General features: G+C 42.5%; 1 long non-coding RNA gene across 1 annotated transcript in view; it reads left to right on the top strand.

The window, feature by feature from the left end:
* Window positions 1-20,438, top strand: part of LOC142045502 (uncharacterized) — a 32,708-nt gene extending 12,270 nt beyond the window's left edge. Inside the window, exons 3-8 of the long non-coding RNA XR_012654621.1 lie at window positions 5,997-6,140; window positions 6,275-6,443; window positions 8,059-8,164; window positions 9,466-9,665; window positions 10,560-10,590; window positions 18,356-20,438. This is a non-coding gene — a long non-coding RNA (uncharacterized LOC142045502). The remainder of the gene's footprint in view (window positions 1-5,996; window positions 6,141-6,274; window positions 6,444-8,058; window positions 8,165-9,465; window positions 9,666-10,559; window positions 10,591-18,355) is intronic.
* Window positions 20,439-21,069: the final 631 nt, after the last annotated feature.

The following is a 21,069-nucleotide window of genomic DNA, read 5'->3' as shown; positions in this document are numbered from 1 at the left end:
CTGAAGACCATTATCATGTCTCCCCACAGTCTTCTCATTTGTAGATGGTGAAGAGCCTGGTCCTTTCAAGGTTTCCCAGGCTCAGAGGGCTCTACCTGCTTTCCTCTCTACTTTCCCCGTTTGATTCGTGGCATTCCTGGAAATGACGCTTCAGACCAAAGATAGTACTCCATCTGAACAAAGCCTTCCTATTGACGCTTTTCCAGGATGATATTTGCTTTTCTTGCAACCTTGTGGCATTGCTGACGCATGTTCAGTCTGTGATCCACTGTGACCTCTGATCCCATTTGTGGCCCTGCTGCCCGATCATCCCCATCTTATATTTGTTCAGTCGATTATTCCCAAGTGCTGTGCTTTGGATTTGTCCTTAGTGAAACGCGTTCCATTTGTCTACTGACCTCATGCATCTTATTTTGGTAATGCATCCTCTCTATTTCCTCCGTTCATCCTTCTGAATTCAAATCCTGCTGTCTGTATAGGGCTTACAGCTTTTCCAAGGATTGCATCCTTTGCACAGCTGATACGAGTGCTATTGATTTCATTGTACAAATCGTTAATGAAAATACTGAAAAGTGTCAGATCTGGGATAAGTGTTGTACAATGTAATGGGTATGCAATGTCCTTGTCAGTGACTCTTCACTACTGAAGCTAACAGGACAGGCATGGTGCAAAGAGAGAATTATTCTACTGGTATGCCATGACTTGAGAGAGTTGAAGCAAAGTTGCGTCAAACTGTCCAGGCCTGGGAAGCGCTGAGCGTCTTTAGCGCTGATGAGGGTCCTCATGAGGTCTCAAGCTGAAAAGACAATAGCCTGAAGCACCAGTGCCTCTTCAACACAACCAGGGGAGTTATATTTGCTATGGTCCTCTATGGTATTCTTTGGTTTTTGTGGATGTAAATATCAGCCCTACATAATTGTACTAGAACCTTGTTTTAATATTTTCATAATTTAAACTGTGTTGTGAAAAATTAAATTGAATTTAGCCTAGTTTCTCTAAAAAAAGGGCATTCTTAAGTAGGGGGAGAAAGAAAGAGTTAGGAATATGAGCAGGAACTAGAAGTATTGTTGGAAGGGAACAAACATTGAGGAGCTAGAGCTGTTGTAGTGCTCTGACTTAAAAAACGTACATTTTTGTAAGGGTTCTTCAGGAGTACTTGCTTATTTAATGCAAGTAAAGTTACTGAATACCACACCTGCTATGCATTGCATGGTTTCTAAAGTATAGCCCTGCTTTTCCTTTGAAAGGAGTAAGACATGCAAAAATTACATTGAAGAATGGTGTGTCAGACAGGTAATTTTCCCTTAAGACATAAATGATTCAGAGAGGCTGCTTCTTGCTGCTGTGTTACTCAGTGAACAACAATACAGCCTGATATAAAGCAATGTTTTGCTCTATATTGCTTTGTATTGCTCTTGACTGAGTGACACTGCATTGTATCATGATAATAAAAACAGAATTACATCCATAGTACCTCAGATATTAGAATAATTAATAAGTGATTTTTGCCATCAAAAAAGTCCGGTTCTGGCACCACCAAATTTTGAATGAACTGACCTGGATTTAACTCAAGGTTTGCTCAATACGAGATTAGTCTGAGAGAGAGCAAATGTAGTTACCAAATTAATGACATATGACCACAACTGAAACATATTTGGTGGAAAAAGGAACTTGAGAAATCCAAGACAATAAGATAAGGCAGTAGTGTCTCCATGGTTTATTAAAGTTTGGAAACGCGCATCCTAAGAGACTAACTTGCCCCATAATTTTGCAACTCTCATTCAAAGCTGGTATTTTGCGTTTAAAGGAGTATTGTTACTTGAAATGAAAAGCTGAAACTTAAATGGATATTTTCAATTTTTTATACTTTATGATATGTAAACAAAAGCTCAAACTTCATATTTTTTAAATTGGGGGGGATTTATTATTACTTTTTCATCTTTTACCCCTAAATCCAGATACTGTCTGAGCTAGGGCACTCTTGAGTTGTCTTGTCTGCTTGTTCTTGAGTAACAGATGCTGCCGACTGACTGAAAAGCATCAGAGAGTTAGGAGTGACTGAAGGGCTAGGTCTGGCTTTGTTAGTCAGTATGAGACTCGCTTGCGTATGGCGGCTGCCAACGGGGTGAAGGGGCTGACTTACGCAGGCTGTTGTCACCCGCCTGCCACTTTTTTCCAACTGGAAATTTTTGTCCCCCTCCCTACCCCCAGCCTCCAGCAGGATCGAATGTCTGGTTACTCATTAACATTATTCTGTCAGAATGATTTGAGTGAGTTTAAGTACCTCATAGTGAGGGATTTAAGAAAAAACCAAAAAACTGGATCAATTTTGACAGAACTGGGTTAGAGGAGACTGTGCACGCCGTGACGCCAGCAGATGGGAAGGTGCAGCCATCTCGCCCAGGATGGGTGGTGAGGCCTGAATAAGCAGCTTGGGGAAGTCTGCGTGGGTAACCACTGACACTGGATCTGCCACAACCAGAGAAGTTTTTCTGGCTGGGCTTTCTTTAAACCTAGCCTCACCTTCAGTGCATTTTTCAGTGAAGAAAAATGCGTAAGGTGACGGCAGCGGCACTGAGATAGCAACATCACAACATCTGAAGGAACAAGCAATCCCAAGAAAGGGAGGAATTTTTTAGCTGTAGTTTGTAGACTTTGGGGTGAGGGGATGAGTTTGTAACCTCTTTAATACCTGTGAATAACTCGCCTTTGGAAATCACAGCTGCTGCTAAAGACTCGGTGCCTTCTCCCCTTCGCTGAAGGCGTTAGAAACTTGCAGCAGAGTTCTTCACACCTCCCCGTAGCTGCTCCCCAGCCGCAGGAGGGTATTTCTCAGGATGTCAGTCTGTGTTACAAAGATAATGTCAGTTCAAGGAGTCCTGCTCCTCGCACGTGCCTCTTCTGCTGGTCTCTCATTCCTACCCCTACCCCACAATGTATCAGCCTCTCCAGGGTTGCTTGTAACCTAGATCCTTTCAGCAATCCACCTTCTCGCAGAGCCCCACCAGCAGCTCCGTGAGAATTGCTGGGGAGGCAGCAAACTGGTGTGGTGAAAGAGGAGAAGCCCAGGCTTCTTCAACGGGTTTTGCTGCTGAAGCCAGTGACACGTGAAGCAACCACTGAGACAATAATTTCTCAAATTATTCTAGGATAAATATGTTAAAATGTCCTATAAATTATTTGGAAGACTATGCAGATGACTGGGCACAGATAGGCCATTATGTCCAACCTTTTTAGGACAAAGAGTCTGAAAATATGTATATTTATTAGGCTTTTCACCAGGACAAAAGAAGAGCATCCAAATTTTGTCTTTGGCTTTAAGATCCAGAGTACCTTGCAGTACGCTGTATTAAATCTAATTGTTGTAGCCACTTGCATTTGAAATTTTCTACTTAGAAACATAAGGACTAAAGCATTAACTTAACATTTTAGCTTCTGTAAAAAACCTGCTCTTAAAAACCAGCTGTTTTGACCCTAGCCAAGAGTGTGAGAACTATTACGACATTGCTCATTGATGAAAGTCATGTGTCATTTTGGTTAAAGAGTTTTAAAACCTGTATCATCTGGGCAACAGTGAGTTCTTTTGTACTGTTTCTTCCTGTATTTGTGAAGCTTGTGTTGCAACAGAATCCCAGTCATTTGAGAATGGCAACATCTGAGAACACCGATAACATAAGCAACAATCATAGTTCAACTGGCCGAACATTGGTTTACAGTAACCTTTGTAGGGAGATTACTAACAGGCAACAGTCCAAAATACTTCAACGGCCTTAAAAATGTTTCCAGGAAAATGCTACTGATTTTAATAATGGCTATGCAATACATAGTAAACATGAATGCAAGAGGTCAATAGATCAGCAAGGAGTTCTCAGCAGCACAGATTTAACACAGGAAGCAATGGGGAAAGTCTAAGGTTAAACTATTCAGTTAAAGCCAGAAAAGAAACTGGGGAAAGAAAAAGAAAACATGGTGTCATAAACATGATGACATCTCTGTGCTAGGAAGATGACTCACAATACAGTTGTAAAACCTAAGTACAGAAAGTTCTTCTAGATTCCAGAAAGTTAGGCAGAGTTGGTAATTGTGTCATGTTTTCACCACAGATAAATCTATTTCCCCTTTTGATTAAAAGGTCAGGCAGATCAAATGCAATCAGATAAAGCACATGGTAAATCACATATTCAAAGTACTCACTTTAATTAGTTATGAAATATAATAATGTGTCAATGAGTTCTTTTCAGGTTAGGCAGAGGAGGAGTTTTCTTAAAAGTATTTCATCACACAGGAAAAAATGCACAGTTTTAAGTGAAAAGGAAAGCATGTTGTTCTAACTTGCTTACACCTAGAATACATCAGCTAATAAAAACAGCTGAGGAAAGTGTCAGGATCATCTTTGTAGTTTCAAATGAGGAGAAATACAAATGCCGCGGGAAGTTCAGTTCTCTGGCTTTGACTCAGCAAAGCTCTTAAGCACGTTCTTAACTTTAAGCACAAACATTCCCATGGAAATCATCGGTGGTGACTCAACAACTTGCAAGATCAGGTCCTTAAAAATGTTTGTTTTCTTTCATTATTTTGCATATGTGTTGCATGTTCTCCTACAGCAAAGCTGCAAGCTGCTACATGTCCCTTTTAACTGTGGGTACAGAGGAATTTACAATGTAAGCAGCTTCTAATATATTTTGTGAAATCTGTGCCATCACCTCAAGTCTTTTCTGTAGATTCATTGTAGCACAGAAATGCTGCAGAACTAACACATATTCATTCAAGGGGGATGGGAGATACTGCTTCTTTGTCATCAAAAGACATTTATTTGTGGGAGAATTGATGGAGCAAGAGCAACGTATCACAAGGTTTATTACTTTGCATGTGAGGTTGGGTAACTAGTTAATAAAATGGTATTGTTTGCTGACTGGAGTTGTGGCATTTTGTAAAGGAAAGGAACCTCGTATGAAGTAATACAGAAGTATTCTGGCTGTCGTATTTGTAAAGGAAATAATCTGTGTTATTTCTCAATAATAAAGTGTTTTGAGATTATGCAAGTACACCAATGCAAGATGGTCATTAACTACTTAAGAGACAGAGTCTAACAACTCCATGGTGTCTTTTTTTTTAGATCTTCCTGTATTGTTCATACTAGTTTTATCATTTGTTTGCACTTACAGCCTCCTCTGCTTCTAGAGAAAAAGAAAGGACCTTTCAGATGTAGGCAGTTTACTGCCTGCAATATATAAAACTGCAGTTTCCTTACATTTCGGTGCAGGCTCTGTCCTTATTCTGTGTTCAGTTAATACTTTGTGAAGTAGAATAACATCCTCTTCTCCTTCATTGTTTCTGTTGATTCTGTGTCTTGGGATTTTGACAGGAAAAGGGGCTCCGGTTTAAAGCCAGTCAGAGTTAGAAACTAAGGGTTTCAAGAATGCAGACTAAGCAATTACCACAGAAGTGGCCAGAGCAGCTAGTTTGAATGTGCGTCCAAGATTTTCCAAAATTTTCCTTTGAGCAGCGGTTCTGGTTACAGCTAACTCTAATGATCACAGTTAATATTGACCTTCTTCACGAAGTCCCATTTGCAGCATCTAGACAGGCAGAATCATGATTTCTGCCAAGGACTTTCAGGCAACACAGTAATAAGCAAATGCTAATGCTAACGCTGCTGTTGGTCATAGGGAGTTTATCACTGTGCTTTAAAAGACTGTAAGCTGAGAATAGATTGACCTGTGTTGTTGGTCTTTTCCTTAAAAATGCAACAAAAAGATAAATTCAGATCCAAAATCTGCTTACTTGGTTTCTGGCAGTAGCTTGGATGCAATAAATGTTTCTAACTGTATACATGTGTGAAATAAAGTATGCCCAAAATGAAAGCACACCTCCTTTTTACCTGGATATTTAAGCCAGTGCAGAGCGGCCAGCACTGCATCCCTTCTGACCTTCTGCTCATCAGGTAGGCATGAGGGCTCTGTACTGGGTTGCAAGAAAAGGATTTTATTTTACAGACTGAAGAAGCAGTTGCAGTCTTTCAAAATATGGAAATTTGAATTACTGTGGCCTGTGAACTACTCTACATTTTGTGACACAAGAAAGAACCAATAAACTGCATCCTCTGTGCAAACCAGGCTCAGGAACAACAGCATCTGATGGTATGAGAATGCACCTTCTGTTTACCTTTTGCGTAAAAAATGTGACTTGTGAAACCTGTGCCTCTGATAGCACATTATTTACTATTCTTTGGAAGTTACCTTGCTTTATAAACATTCAAGTTTTCTTTCTTCAGCTTGGAAGGTGCTGTTGGACTTTTTGAATTATCTAAGGAAGGAAGCCGGTTAGAAACCAGTGGCTCTTGCTCCATTCTTCCCACAATATTACGATGTTACTCCAGTGTCCCAGGATGAATAATATCAAATAAACCTCCTAGACTTTAAGATGCTTTTGCGGGAGGACGGGTAAGGTTTGAGGTGTGTGCCACTACTGATGATGTGCATGATGATGTGCCACAATAATAGAAACTGGGTTTAGTTTTAAAGTTCCTCCTGGTGCCGGTGGTTGGTGGCCCTGGAGACTGGGCTGTTGCTTTGAAGTAGCTGACTGAATCATTAATTCAACTCTGTCTCTGATAAAGAGAATGTTCAATATTTGTGCTGAGTATTTTACTGATATATACCTGTGTAAATGTTTAGATTTTTTTTTTCTTAAAGAAATCTCCATTAACTGTTTACAGTGATCTCTAATCTGTTAAAAAACTTTCTGATCTCTGGGTCCTTCCCAACTGTTGAATTTTAGTTAAAATTATCTTCTTACTCTGATCAGTTCTGTCATCATTTCATGTATTGACATAATCATAATGAGTCTGTGCAAAAGGGAGCATGAAGACTCCCAAACAAATTCAAAGTTTAATGTGAGTGAATACTTTTTGAAGATTTGGCCTGGTGCAATTCAAAATGCCGTGCTCCTGAATCAGAAGCGATAAACTCACAAGAGAGAGCGCTGGAAATAATCCATGGACATCCTGTTCTTATTAGACGTGGGCTAAAACATTCTGACAGATTTCAAACCTGCTGAACTATTATTCATTAAAAATTTTGATGTTGACTCCAGTGTTACTGGGAGCACATCTTACTTATCCCTTTAAGGGTGACTATGAAAAAGGGAGAAGACAGAAGTATAGATGGTGAAAAACAGGGTGAGAAAAGAAGCAGAGCATGCACTGTGCAAAAGAGACACCCTGGGAAAGCAGCAGAGAAAAGGGAAGGAAAAAAAAAAATCCCAATTTTTGTAAGTATGTCTCTTTAGGACTGAGACTGTGCCAAACCTTGGACTTGGAGGCTGTTCTGTCCTTAATACATTGCACATGATTGTCTGTAGCTAGAAAAACATTTTTTGTGGTTTTAAAAAATTGAATTATCCTTATATGAAATAAAACAAACTGTGAGTTTAAATGACAGAGTAAAAAGAGACTAAATTCATTTTGCAAGCCCTCGGAGAGTTTAAAAATCCCTTAGGTTCACAAAAACTCAAACTCCATAAGGTTCATATATTCCCAGAGTGGGATGTACAATGGAGTTACTTCCATCTACTTTAATTAAGTTTTCATCAGACTCTTTCTATGTAACTAACTGATTCTCCTCTCAAGACATGTTTGTATTAAGGGCAAGATTCAAAATACCCTGCTGACACTTCCTGTGCAATCTAGACAGAAGTTAGGTAAGGAGAGAGGTTAGGTTATAAAACCTGTGTAACTTCCAAATCTACAAAACCATAGGCAGTTGAGTATGATGATGAAGATTTATTTCAGCACCTATGCCTTGTTCCAGATAGGCTCATTCACCTTTTAAGATCTGCATCTTGACCCATTGGAAGTATTTAGTTTGTCTGAACCCCAGAGAGGGTGGCCCTTAGTGTATTCCTTAAAAAAAAAGTATTTCCTATTGGCTGCCTCTAGGTAACTCCCCACTCCACAGGGGTTTTTAGCTTGTTCCTCAGGAACACCATCCCCCACTCTGTATGTTGTCTACGCTGCCAGCTTACCGTCCTAACAGACTAACAGGGTCCATTTTTCAGATGTTGGAGTGCCTTTTAAGCAATGTGAAGCTGGCTTTAAGTGTTAGCTCCAAATAGGAGCAAAGGCTCGCGGCACCCAGAGCTGCAATGCCGATGTATCTTCATGGTAAGTAATACCTACCGAGGGGATGCCAAAGCAGGGGTGTGTGCGGAGTTAGATACCGAAACAAGTTAATACTGATAGTCAATCAGTAGATTCTGATAATCAACAGAGATACCGTGGGGCTGGGTGAACCTAAGAATGGCTGTGCTGGGTCAGGACAAGGATTCACCCAGCCCAGCAGCTGTCTAGGATACTTATCTGACGGGCAGGCATTCTGATCGTGAACGTGGTTTTCAAGAGCGAGCCTCATAACTAGCAGGCCAGGTAGGCAGGCTCCTGCAATTTCCCCAGATCCAGGGAACTTGACTGTAAATTTTGTGATGTGGGAGACTGGGTTTTTTTTCCTTTTCCTGAATTAAAACATATTCCTGCCTCCAAACTACCAGTAATCTTAAGCAGATGCCTAGGGAAGAACATAGGAAAAGGCGATCTGATTGACTGATGTTCCTAGTGAGGAATTCCACCCATTTCATGAGAACTACCCCTTTTAGTTCAGTTTGAATTCTTATTTGGAGCTTTATTTGATATCCCTCACTCTTGAATTGGTAGCTGCAGTACAGAATTGGTGCCAGACTACCCGCTCCATGATGCTTAGGATTTTACACACTTCTGCCACATCCCTCAGTCATCTGTTTCCCAGACTGTGCAGTCCTGAATTATTTGATTGTGTCCTGAATTATTTGATCATTTCCTGACATGGAAGCTGTTGCAGACCTCTGACCATCTGTCCTTGCTCTTTCCCAGTTTTTCTTTATTATGAAGTATGTTCTTAGCCCCATTTCTTTACTCAGCTTTGGAGCTAACTCTACCTTGTAAGTGGAGCCTTCCTCCAATCAGGAGTCTTCCTTAGAGTTAGATACCTTCACTATTAGTCTAAAAAATGATCTGTAGTGACTCATTTCTCTTAGGACACATTTATATACATGCATATGTGTGAGTACTTGAGATTTGTTTCACCTGCTCTTCCACCATGGATGACACAAAGCTGTTTATGTGTTATTGTACCTGGAGCAGGTTTGGGAACTCAGGTGTTCTGCCTTCCTGGCCAGGACGTGACCCCTCGACCGGAGAGTCACACAGGGTCTTTCTCGCACTCAAATTATAGCATCATCACTTACGCCACGTGCAGTGTGACTGCTTCAGGGACACCCTTACTACGGTGTGGCCTCAGATCCCACTTCAGGCCATCGCTGAGAGGTGGCAGAAGTGGGTTTGCACTCACCTGGGATCAAAGGGCAGGTTTTCCTTATCTTCTGTAATCGCCAAGCTATTGTGTAACCGGACTTTTCTCTTCCTCCTCTAAGTAAAACAACAGCTGCTGCAATACTTCCTCCAGTACTTGCTCCTAGAGGTGTAGGAGCGTGTTCACGTGCCACGCAGCACTAGGAAGCATGCACAGTGGCACCGGAGATATCAGAGGGCATGGGGCACACAGCAGCTGCTGGTGACGCTGGGTCATGTGCAGACACCAGAGAGTGTACTGAAGAACTCTGCTGACAAAGACGTAGGTGCATACAGGATTAGGCAACAGGAAAGATCGAATCATAGCATCACAGAATAGTTTGGGTTGGAAGGGACCTTTAGAGGTCATCATACTGGGTTTATGTGGCAGGGTTTTGGTACTGGGGCAGGTGCCGCAGGGCCGGCTCCTGCGAGAAGCTGCTCGAAGCTTCCCTGGCTCCGAGTCGGACCCACCTCTGGCCCAGGCTGAGCCCATCAGTGATGGTGGTAACACCTGGGGGAGAACAGATTTAAGAGGGGAAACCTGCAGCAGGGGAGGAGATTGGAATCGGAGAGGAAGCCCTGTGCAGATACTGAGGTCAGTGGGGGAGGAGGGGATGCCCCCGCAGCCCGTGGTGAGACGGCAGGCTGTCCCCCCCAGCCCATGGAGGGGAGCGGGGGAGCAGACCCCCACCTGCAGCCCAGGGAGAGAGGAGCCCACGCTGGAGCAGGGGGATGGATGCCCCCCAAGATGGCCGGGACTCCATGGGGAAGCCCACGTTGGAGCAGTCTGTGCCTGAAGGACTGCAGCCCATGGAAAGTACCCTCACTGGAGCGGTTTGTGAAGAACTGCAGCCTGTAGGAAGGACTCTCCTTGGAGAAGTTCGTGGAGGACTGTCTCCTGTGGGAGGGACCCCACACTGGAGCAGAGGAGGAGTGAGGAGTCCTTCCCCTGAGGAGGAAGGAGTGGCAGAGACATGTGGGGAGCTGACCCTAAACCCCATTCCCCATCACTCTGCGCTGCTGAGGGGGAGGAGGTAGAGAAAATCAAGAGTAAAGTTAAGCCTGAGAAGGAGGGAGGGGTAGGGGGAAGGTGTTTTAAGATTTGGTTTTATTTCTCATTATCCTGTTTTGATTTGATTGGTAACAAATTAAATTGATTTTGTTTTTTCCCCAGATTGAGTCTGTTTTGCCTGTGACCATAAGTGGTGAGTAATCCCTCCCTGTCCTTGTCTTGACAGATGAGCCTTTCGTTATATTTTCTCTTCTGGGGAGGAGTGAGTGAGTGAGTGGCTGCGTGGTGCTTTGTTGCTGGTCAGGCTTAAACCATGACAGTCATCTTGTCCAACCCCCCTGCAATGAGCAGGGACATCTTCAACTCGATCAGGTTGCTCAGAGCCTCGTCCAGCCTGACCTTGGATGTTTCCAGGGATGGGGCATCTACAGCCTCTCTGGGCAGTGTTTCACCACCCTCATCGTAAAAAATTTCTCCTTGTATCTAATCTGAATCTACTCTCTTTTAGTTTAAAACCATTACCCCTTGTCCTATTGCAACAGGCCCTACTAAAAAGCCTGTCCCCATCTTTCCTCTAAACCCCCTCTAAGTATTGAAAGGCAGCAATAAGGTCTCCCCAGAGCCTTCTCTCCTCAAGACTGAACAACCCCAACTCTTTCAGCCTGTCCTCACAGGAGAGGTGCTCCAGCCCTCTGACGATCTTCGTGGCCTCCTCTGGACTTGCTGGAACAGGTCCATGTCCTTCTTATGCTGGGGGCCCAGAGCTGGATGCAGTACTGCAGGTGGGGTCTCTCAAGAATGGAGTAGAGGGGCAGAATCCCCTCCCTCGACCTGCTGGTCACTCTTCTTTTGATGCAGCCCAGGATACAGTTGGCTTTCTGGGCTGCGAGCACACATTGTCATCTTGTGTCCAGCTTTTCATCCACCAGTACCCCCAAGTCCTTCTCTGCAGGGCTGCTCTCAATCCCTTCATCCCCCAGCCTGTATTGATACTGGAGGTTGCCCTGACCCAGATGCAGGACCTTGCACTTGGCCTTGTTGAGCCTCATGAGGTTCACATGGGCCCACTTCTTGAGCTTGTCTAGGTCCCTCTGGATGGCATCTTGTCCCTCAGGCGTGTCAACCGCACCACTCAGCTAGGTGTCATCTGCAGACTTGCTGCTGATGCACTCGATCCCGCTATCTGTGTCATTGACGAAGATCTTAAACAGTACTGGTCCCAGTACAGACCCCTGAGGGACACCACTCATCACCAATGGTGTTTCAAGACTTGCAGTTTGGGCTTAGGTGTTTAGTAACTCTGACATCTAACTTAGATGCCTAAGATCTCATGAGAAACTATTTCTTAGCCTCCTCATACATCAGTATTTCTTCCAGAAGCAGTTGCCCACCTGAAGTGGGTACATGAACACAGGCAGGTTAGATGTGCCTAGACACTATTTTATTTGGGACTGAATAAGTGCACAAGGCTAACTGGATCTGCATTAGGTGTTATGATATCGCACAGAAAGTTGTTGAGCAGCTATTGCATCATCATAGTTGCCTACATCATACAGCAGTGCCAACCTGGATAAGAGGTCAATAATGTCCTAGGTGCCTGATGTGGACTTACTAGGAGACAGCTATTACACTAAGGAACTATCTCTACAGGTTCACAAAGGTGGTGTTACTGTTATTCCTGCTTAACGGATGGACTTGGGGCCCAGAGGGATTTTGACTTATCTAAGCCAAGGTCACTCAGAAAGTCTTTGACAGACCCCAGAAGTGACATCTGTTGTCTAGCATCCCAGTATCATAACTTGCCACCAAAACTTTTTTTTTCTTTTCATTATTCAAATCTTTTGGAAAAGTTGTGATCCCTGTTCTTATGCTTTCTACTCTCCTCCTGAGAAAAAAACCAAAACAAATCCATTTTAGGGAACCCAGAGGAAGGTATTGATGGTTCATGGAGCTAGTGAGAATAATCTTTCTTTCAGTGACTTTTCTTTCCTTCTAAGCATCTCCAAATCTTCCTGCTTTCCATAGAGTAGTTTTACAAAATAGTGGGTCACTCATTATTTCTCTGTGACCAGAAAGGGTTGTCTGGTTTTCATTTGAAGAGGAAGTAAGTCAGCTTTCACATCCCTACTTGGGCACAGCTGCTTTAAAATCTAGATAATTAAAATTGGAAATTAAGTGGAATAGAGGTATCCAGTTTAGAGATGTATTAACAGAGCACTAAGGTTGGGATTTATACCCACAGCTAACAGAAGATTCAGCTGTGTGTTTGTTATGAAATTTCTACTCATTGTTATCTAGTGAGGCAAGACAAGTTTCTGGACAAGTATTGGTAATGTAACTATGAGCTAATTAGGGTAAGATAGCTTACTGAAGTGATGTTAGTGAAAGGATGTGTCAGGTTTTCTTGGTCTGAGGCTTTGCTCACCTGTTGTTGTGGGTAAAAGCAAGGAAGGGATGGAGAGAGAATTCACCTTCATCTTTTTCAGAAGCGGAGATGTAATGGTTTAATGTGATTAATGATTAAATGGTTCCATGATCCAAAGCTGTCCCAGCCAGAGCAAGTCACTCTGACTCCTGGCTAGGAGGGTCAAGACAGAGGCTGGAGCTGCATGGGTCTTGGTCCCCTCGCCCACTGAGGTCCCACGTGGTGGCTGTCAAAGGACCCATCCAACGGGTCCATTTCAGATGGGACCCATCTCTAGCTCTGCATAATCGAGTGCGTTACATTAATGTACTGTTGCTAATTTCTCCGAGGAGGCTGCAGGATGTGTGGAAGGATACTGTGTCCCTTCACTGGTGTGTCACTTCTCTGCCCAGTCGGGATCAGGAGAGAGGGTGGCAATGGTGATGGCACGGAGACAGTTCAAAGCGTGTAATCCCACATGGGAGCTCTCCCTTCTGTGTAGGCAAAGGAATAGGGGCTAAAAGTCCGGGCAAGACGGAAAAGAAGGGGCTCATTTCTCACTGGGGTAAACCAAGAAGGGGGGAGCCTGAGAGTTTGTCTCTGAATTTGCCTATTCCAGTCTGTAAACATAATGAGTTGCAAACAAGAGTGTTCGGAGGAGATTTTCTTTACAAATGAAGAAAGACTCTTCTGCAACCTTGCACCATTCCCTGTACAATAACAACACCTGGTTCGGTACAGCTGTTTGAAATGAGTAGAACTGATGTTGAAAAAATGAAATAAAAGCATTGCTAAATTAACTGCATAACATCCAGATCAATATACCTTTCTATGAGCAGAATAGCAGGTGCTACTCTGGTTCATGGCAACCAGTTGATCAATTGCTACCGATAAGTTATAGCACCAGATAAAGCTGTGAAAATGCCAAGGAAAGATTTTCGTTTTTTGAAATATCACCATGAAATTCCATCTAGAATGGATTCCCCACAGGGGATCTTAAGCTAGAAATACAGAGATACCTAGAAATAGCTTTAAACAATGAGCAAAAAATGATAATAATAAAAAGCTGTTTGTATTTCATGTAGGGGGAAATAAGTGTTTTTTCAAAGACACTTCATTTCCAGTAACATCCATTTCAGGAAGGTAAATACTGTAACCGCTTCACTGTGTGAAAGTTCTTGTTTATTATGGTCTGTGTGAGCCTTTTTTTGGCCATGCATACAGAATAAGGAATTCTGCTCTCAAAGCCTTAAAAGCTCTGGTGCTAGTGAATACATGAGGGTAATGCTGCTAAGAAAAATCACTTCCTTTTTTTGACCCATTGCCTCTCTATCCCCTTTTGAGTGACTAGTGTTAACATCGTTGTCCACATGTATTCATGCACAGGAGCTTTTAGGAGCTGAGTAGCTGTGCATATGTGAACACACGGTTGCTGTCATGTTAGAAGATGGTGAAGTGACTTCTGCCCCAACTATTCTCCTGCCATTTACTCTTTTCTGGAGTGTATTCACATAAATGTTCTTTCCAGCTTTGTTTATTTGGTAATGTATAAGCAGTTACATCCTGCTATTGAAATTATTTTTTGCTTAATATTGAATGAATATAATATACATTATACACATGAATATAGTATGCATTATACATAGGTACTAATGCTTGTTGTTAGCTACTGTTTTAGAAACAGCAAAAAATGAATAGGGGCTTATCAAGTTATATAATTCTTGATGTCTGCCTTGAGCATTGTAACCCGATAGTGTCAAAATAGAAACCTGCATGGTTATTCTTGCAAAATAAGGGTAAAGGAGTAGAACTACCAAAAATGCATTGGAACACAAGGAAAGATATATAATCAAAACATATTCTCAGCTATATTAAAAGAAAATTTTTACTGGATTGAACTTAATGGTATGCTTGTATATGAAGTGAGAAATATATTAGTTCTGAAGAAATGTAGCAAATTCTGTTTTATAGAACAGAGTTTTCAGAACATAAATTGTACAGTTCATTGGTCAGATTGATTTCTTTGCATTACGGTCAAAACTATCTTTGGCATGGTTTGTGAGTAACATCCTGCTGAATATATTTTTCATTCTTGCGTCTGCAAAATAAGAGTTGTTTTTTATTTATGCAAGAAGCCTATCAAAATAGTGTATAATGTAGCTCTGAACCAGATAAGGATGTAATATTTTTGGAAGCAATTGTATGTTTATTAAACAACAATGATTTGCCTTAAGTTTTGTGTCTAAGCATTTCTTATTTTCATCTTGTTTTCCAGAGACACTTCATTACGATGCTGTTTATTTTATTGCTACTGGAGCATCACCCACCCCCCCCCCCCCCTTACTTATAAATAGAAACTTAATGTGGGTTACAGTTCTGACCAAAATTGAAAATAAACTCTCATTAGATTACAGCGTCTCGTATAAGAAATTATTAAGATCACTTATGATCTTATGAATGAACTACCTTTTCGTCTGAGAGAACTGGGAAAGGGCAAAGGCAACACAGCTTGTTTTTCTACTGCACCCCATTTGCAGGCAACAGTACTGCAGACGAATATGCAGTAAAAAGAAACAAAGTCTGAAAGTTAATACCCCAGGCGCCAAACACATGTCTGCGAAAGAGGAATGCAAGCAGACATTTCTACGTGCAGTACATTAATTCCTAATGGGCTCTTTCTTTTTTACAAAGGTCAGATTATTGGACGGAACAGAATCCAGTCTCATGCAATGTGTTACCTGCCTTGGTGCGCGTAGAGTAACGGCGTAGCTGTGTTTCCTTGCTGTGGGGTTAACACCTCCCAGTAAGCGATTAATACTTCCACTGGTAAGACATGGACAACTCAACAGGTCAATCCCATCAGAGTTGGCTGCGTACAAATCTGGTTTTTTATACTGCCAAAATATTCTCAGGTGCAAAGTGCCGGGTCTCCCCGTAACGCCAGAGAGATGGGATGCCGAGGAGGATGCGTGCACGGAGGATCACACCCCGCCTGGCGTTTTGTTCCATATGGAACTTCATTTTTTTCAGTCTCCTGCTTCCCTTTTTAATTGCTGATGATATGATGGAAAACATCGGGTTGATAATTCTAGTGTCTGAAGCCAGGGTGTGACATAGTCACAGGGTATGAAATCAGTGCCAGCCTTGCTGTAGCCTCCAGGAATTCAGGCTCGTGCCCTCGAGGTTTTGCCGTGGGAGAAGCCGAACCTCGGGAGGGTCGCTGGTGTGTACCCGGGCCTCGGGGGAGAACAAAGTCACTTTGTAGATGCCCCCCCACTCCTGAACAAGTGCAGAAATCGCTGCCAGGTGCAGGGGCAGTTTCTGGTTGTGGCCAGCTGTCGAGCAGGGACCACCAACCGGCATCACCTACAGCCACCGAACGCCCGAGAAAATGCAGCAGCTTTTCTCTGTTGTCACCCACAGCTGAACTTAGAGAAGAATCTGAGAGGTTAAAAATAATGAGCCAGTCTTTGAGTCTTTGACTCTTTTGGGACACGTTTTCTTTCTAAATTGGTGCTCTTAATTTAGATTTTGGACTAATTTATACTGCCGTTTTCATATACAAACAAACAACTGCGCACCTTGTAACTGTGCGGGACTGCAGTTTGCAGTTCTGATTTGTCAACATTCCTCTTGGTTTCAAAAGTAATTTTTTTCAGCTAACAACTACAAAATTTGGTTATAAAACCAAGCTTACGCAGGATTTAAACTATAGTTAACAGGTAGTGTAATAGTATTCGATTAACTTTTGTCAAGAGAAGCTATGTGGAAGAAGAGTAATTGAGCTTGGAATTTCTCACTGCTTTTGTTATACAAATATTTGACAAAAATACAAATTGTTCTTTAGATAAGTAAGTAATTTTTTCTGAGGAGGAAACTGGTAGCATCCAGTGTGAATTTGTGCTTCAAAGATCCTTTATGACTAGATTTGTGTACAAATATGTAATCAGTATATACAGCTTGTGATTAGCATGGTTTGAATACGATAGATTTCACATAACTGTGATTATCTTTTTCTTCAAATTTCCCCCCTCACCTTTTCAGAACTAACTGAGAATCCTAAATGATGCATGTAATATTTTACGCAGGTGATTTTTTGTTGAAAATGCAGTGGTTTGTACCGTGTAGTGAGAATAAAAGTTGTGAAGAGTGTCTGATAAAAATATGATGATACTGGACAGCTTGAGTCAGCTGAGTCTTGTTGACTCAGGCTATACAATCAACTGTGAAAATTTTAAGGGAGGAGGAGAAAAGCAGGTTCTGGAATTCACACCTGATAGCTTTTTCTCACCCATCATCCCACTGGGAAAGACTGAAGTTTGTGCTTTACAAATGTGCAGGATGTGAAATCTCCAGATGCTCCGAAAGATGTATTTCAGTGTTGCATAATGAAATCCGATGGGTGGGAATGCTCTTCAAAGGCTATTTCCTTCCCTTGAACAACAAATGCTGTCATCAGCTATTTTTGATTAGCCTGTGAATTATGAGCCTGTCAAGGCAATGGGGCTCTGGTTACAAATGTGCCTTCGAGCCTAGCAACAGCCAGGTAATCACCAGCAAAACTTGGCCACCTGCAATGGCGTAGGGTTGTTGGCATGGTCCACGGTGAAATGCTGGGTCAAGGCTTGTCTTGGCAGGACTTGCCTGTGTCTGAAGCACCACGACGCTGGCTGTGGTCGTAATGCTTTTGTTGCTGAGAGGAAACATGGTCACTTCTAGAACACACAGTTTGGAAGCGTGGGGAAAGTGGAAATGACAGATGCTCCATCAGCAGTAAAAAAAATTCCACTCTTGTTTCTTGGCTACCCTATATGTACATTTACAGAGAGAGAGAAAATCTTTTGTGGAAGCAATTCAGTACACCATGGTGATGTTATTCTGGAGAAAAAAATTACACTAGTGTGTAAAAAAAATGGAAAACAAACATAGCAACAACAGATTTGAAGCAAATTCACTTCCTAATTTCCACCTCCAAATGAGACTACTCAGTACGTGATGTTTATATTTCTTTAGTAATACAATGGGTAGGATAAGTTACCATTCTTACTTCCACTATTCTTACTTCTTAGTGTAGCAATCTAAACAGTTTAATTCCTCACTGTTCACACTTTTCAAATATTTTGTAAGAGTTACCATTTTTTTCTTTTACCCTCAGGCTATGCGTTAACCTCTTTACTCTCTCAACCTACGTTAGTCTCTGTAGCTTTTATCTCCACTGTTGCTCTTTGCTGAATTCCTTCCAATTTGTGGCTGTCATTCCGGTATTGAGGTATCCAGATCTGTATATAGAGTCATACAAGAAAGATCAGCATATCCTCGTTCTGTACCAACAGTACTGAATTATAAATTTTTAGGCGTATAAACATTTTGACATTTGGTATCAACTCAGTCTTTTCTAGTAAGGCTGCTCTTTCTCAAAGGCTTTAAGCTTATTATTTCCTATATGCATTTTTTTCCAAACTGACTCTCACTTGTTTCCCGTCAGAATTTTTTATCTCATGGTTTTATTTGTGAACACTGATCCAGTTTTGATGTTTATCTTGTGTCTCACTAGAAAAGCAGCCGCCTTTGATGAACACGATTGCAAGATCTAGACTTCGCACCTTTTCCAAAGAGAAATCCTGTGCTGCTTACTACTTTCTTCCGTGCATTAGGAAACAAATGAGCTTTCCACTGATCCGTGGGACAGTGACACCTCCAAATTCTGTATACAACTTTGTAATGCTTCCTGGTCTTTCAGGAGCTTTGCTGCCTGCAGTCCAACCAAAGCAAAGGCCAGTACACAAGGTAGAAAAGAAAGAAAAGGGACAACCCCTCTCAACTCTGCTCGGGCTCCTCTTCGAGGAGCCGGAGTTGGCAGACCCTGCTAGTAGTCAGAGCCACCGCCTCCAGACTGACCCTGCCCTTCCAAACTGATGGAAACCAACCCCAAAATCCCACCTGGGACACGTGCTAGCAGTTGTGCCAGCACTGCCTTTGATGGAGCACTCCTCTGCCGTCAGTCTCCCTGCAAGAAGAAAGCTGTTAACCGGCACGGGGAAGCCACGAGCACGGGAGACAGCTTTCCCCGGAGTTACAGCTGCGCAATGCAAGACGCATGGACGGCCGTGAACCTCCTGACTCTCAGGGCTGAAAGCAAAACGCCTGCCTTTGATTTAGTACTTGCCTAAGACTCTCTCCTATGCAACAAACAAGTTATTTATTCCAATAGCTGGAAGGGGAGAGAGGATTTGTGTTTGTTTAAGTATTTTGGTTGTACTTTGTTATTATGGTCGTGTGGGTTTCATGCTTACCTAAACAACCAAAAATATTCCCAAATACCCTGGTTAACCAAGTAATTTAGTTAACACTTCAATGAAGGTTTAATATAACTTGCCCTTTTTGAGCAAATGTCTTTTTCTACAAATTAAATGACCCAGTTGAGGTCCTCAGCTGACAGGAAAGAGAACGCAGGGCCTAAATCTCAGGACTGCCTGAACCACATGGAAGCATGGAGCATGGGGCTGCCGGGTTAATTATCCATCACGTCCCTGCCATGTCGGTGCCCACTGGGGACTTCGCCCTGGGTGGAGGTTAGGGCACACACCCAGACGTGGAGGGCTCCAGCCTCACGTGGGGAGAGGGGAGAGCAGATGTAAGGGCAGAGTTTGACTTTGTTGTCAGGAGTAAGAATGATGCAACCGCTGAAAAATGTTGAAGCAAAAACCCCCTGTCTTTAAAAGTAATTGCTTCCTCCCTTTGTAAACTGTCTGCTCTTTAAGCGCTACGAATCATTGTAATTAATCCTTAATTCAAGCTGCTGTATCTATGTTACATTGTTATGTTTACTTAGATGTAAAATGCATTATTCTTTACAAGATAATGGCATCAGTCCGCACAGTCTCGGTGACAGGCACAGGCAGCTCTAAACTAAAACATTAGGCGGAGTGTTAAAAAGCTAGTTAGGTGCCAATATGTTAATTAATTAATCACAGGCATGTTTCAAAGCATTCTTCATACCTCAGGTGGGGCTCCTGGGCTATTATGAAATGCCAAACTTCCCTTGGGGCTTTGAGGATTGCACTTCTAAATTCCTCAGAAGTTCAGGGAAGTAAAAGGGTATGTTTTTGGTGTGAGTCACTGAAGTGAGGTTGGAGATAAAGATTTCTTATTTTGTTTTATATTGGGAGAGGAGGGCAGTAATCAACCAGCAAGCAAGTGTTTCAGGAAGGAACTAGGTGGAGGGCAAAGATGTATTTTTCTAGCCCCATGAGCCTATTTTTCTAAATGCATTTAAATTTAAATTTTTTAGCTTAGTTTTTCTGAACTTACTTCATTTTAAGTCTCTGATATATATCAGCCAGCCTTCTCTCAAGTTCTGGGGAGAAACCAATGGTTACCCTTTGTGCCAACTCCTTGTGCAGTAAAGGGTAAGCGAATATAAGCAACTTCTACTGTTCAGTACCAAGAGCTTGAAAAAATGCATTTTCTCCCCTGTTTTTGCAAACAAAACATTCTTGTTTTCTCTCAGCTTTCTGTACCTGTGAGGCACCTGCAAAGCTGTATCTGTAGATCCCCCCCAGCTCCTTTTTTTTTTTGTAGTAAAAGAGGAGATGCCTATCAATAACTTAATTCCGTTTCAGTGGAGCTCTGAGGCGAGCAGGAAATATCATGAAACTTGGGGGGGGGGGCGGGGGGAAGAGAGAAGGAAAAAAGAAAGTAGACTTGATGATTATAGGGAATTCCTATTATTTTGTAAGCCGCACAGCTCTAGCATGGGTATTTGTTGGAGAAGTGTAACCCACCAAGGGAAGCTCCTGAGCTCTGGAGCTGTCTGCTCAGCCCTGTGCCATGAGCGCAACGCACAGCGTGGCACCTGAAAGGCATCCTTGGTGAGACCGACACCTGGGAAGGACCGTGCCGACCAGAGGCTGGAGTGTGCCAGAGACCTGAAAAGAGCTCTCGGCAGGACTGAGCTGGGAAAAGGTGTCTGGTGCTGTCTGCGTGCAGATAGCGATCCGCGCCGTCACCCACTGTCTTATCCCAGCCTCTCACGCCAGAGGAAAAAAAGTTACCCAGTTGTGGGCCACCTGATCTGCCTAAAACTTTCACTTGAACTGGCAGGACGAGTAAGTGTAATGGAATTTTTTAAAGGGTTGGGCAACTCTGTTTATATCTGACTCACGTTGCATGTAGATTCATGAAATGTAAAGTGATTCCTGGATTAGATACAGAAGAGAAGTGCCTCACATGTCAGGACAAAGCTAGTACTATGTGGCATGTTAGCAC

The sequence above is a fragment of the Buteo buteo genome, chromosome 28 (assembly GCF_964188355.1).
Source record: "Buteo buteo chromosome 28, bButBut1.hap1.1, whole genome shotgun sequence".
In the NCBI taxonomy this organism is placed as follows: domain Eukaryota; kingdom Metazoa; phylum Chordata; class Aves; order Accipitriformes; family Accipitridae; genus Buteo; species Buteo buteo.
Note: the sequence above shows the minus strand (reverse complement) of the source record. Positions and strands in the feature narration are given on the sequence as shown.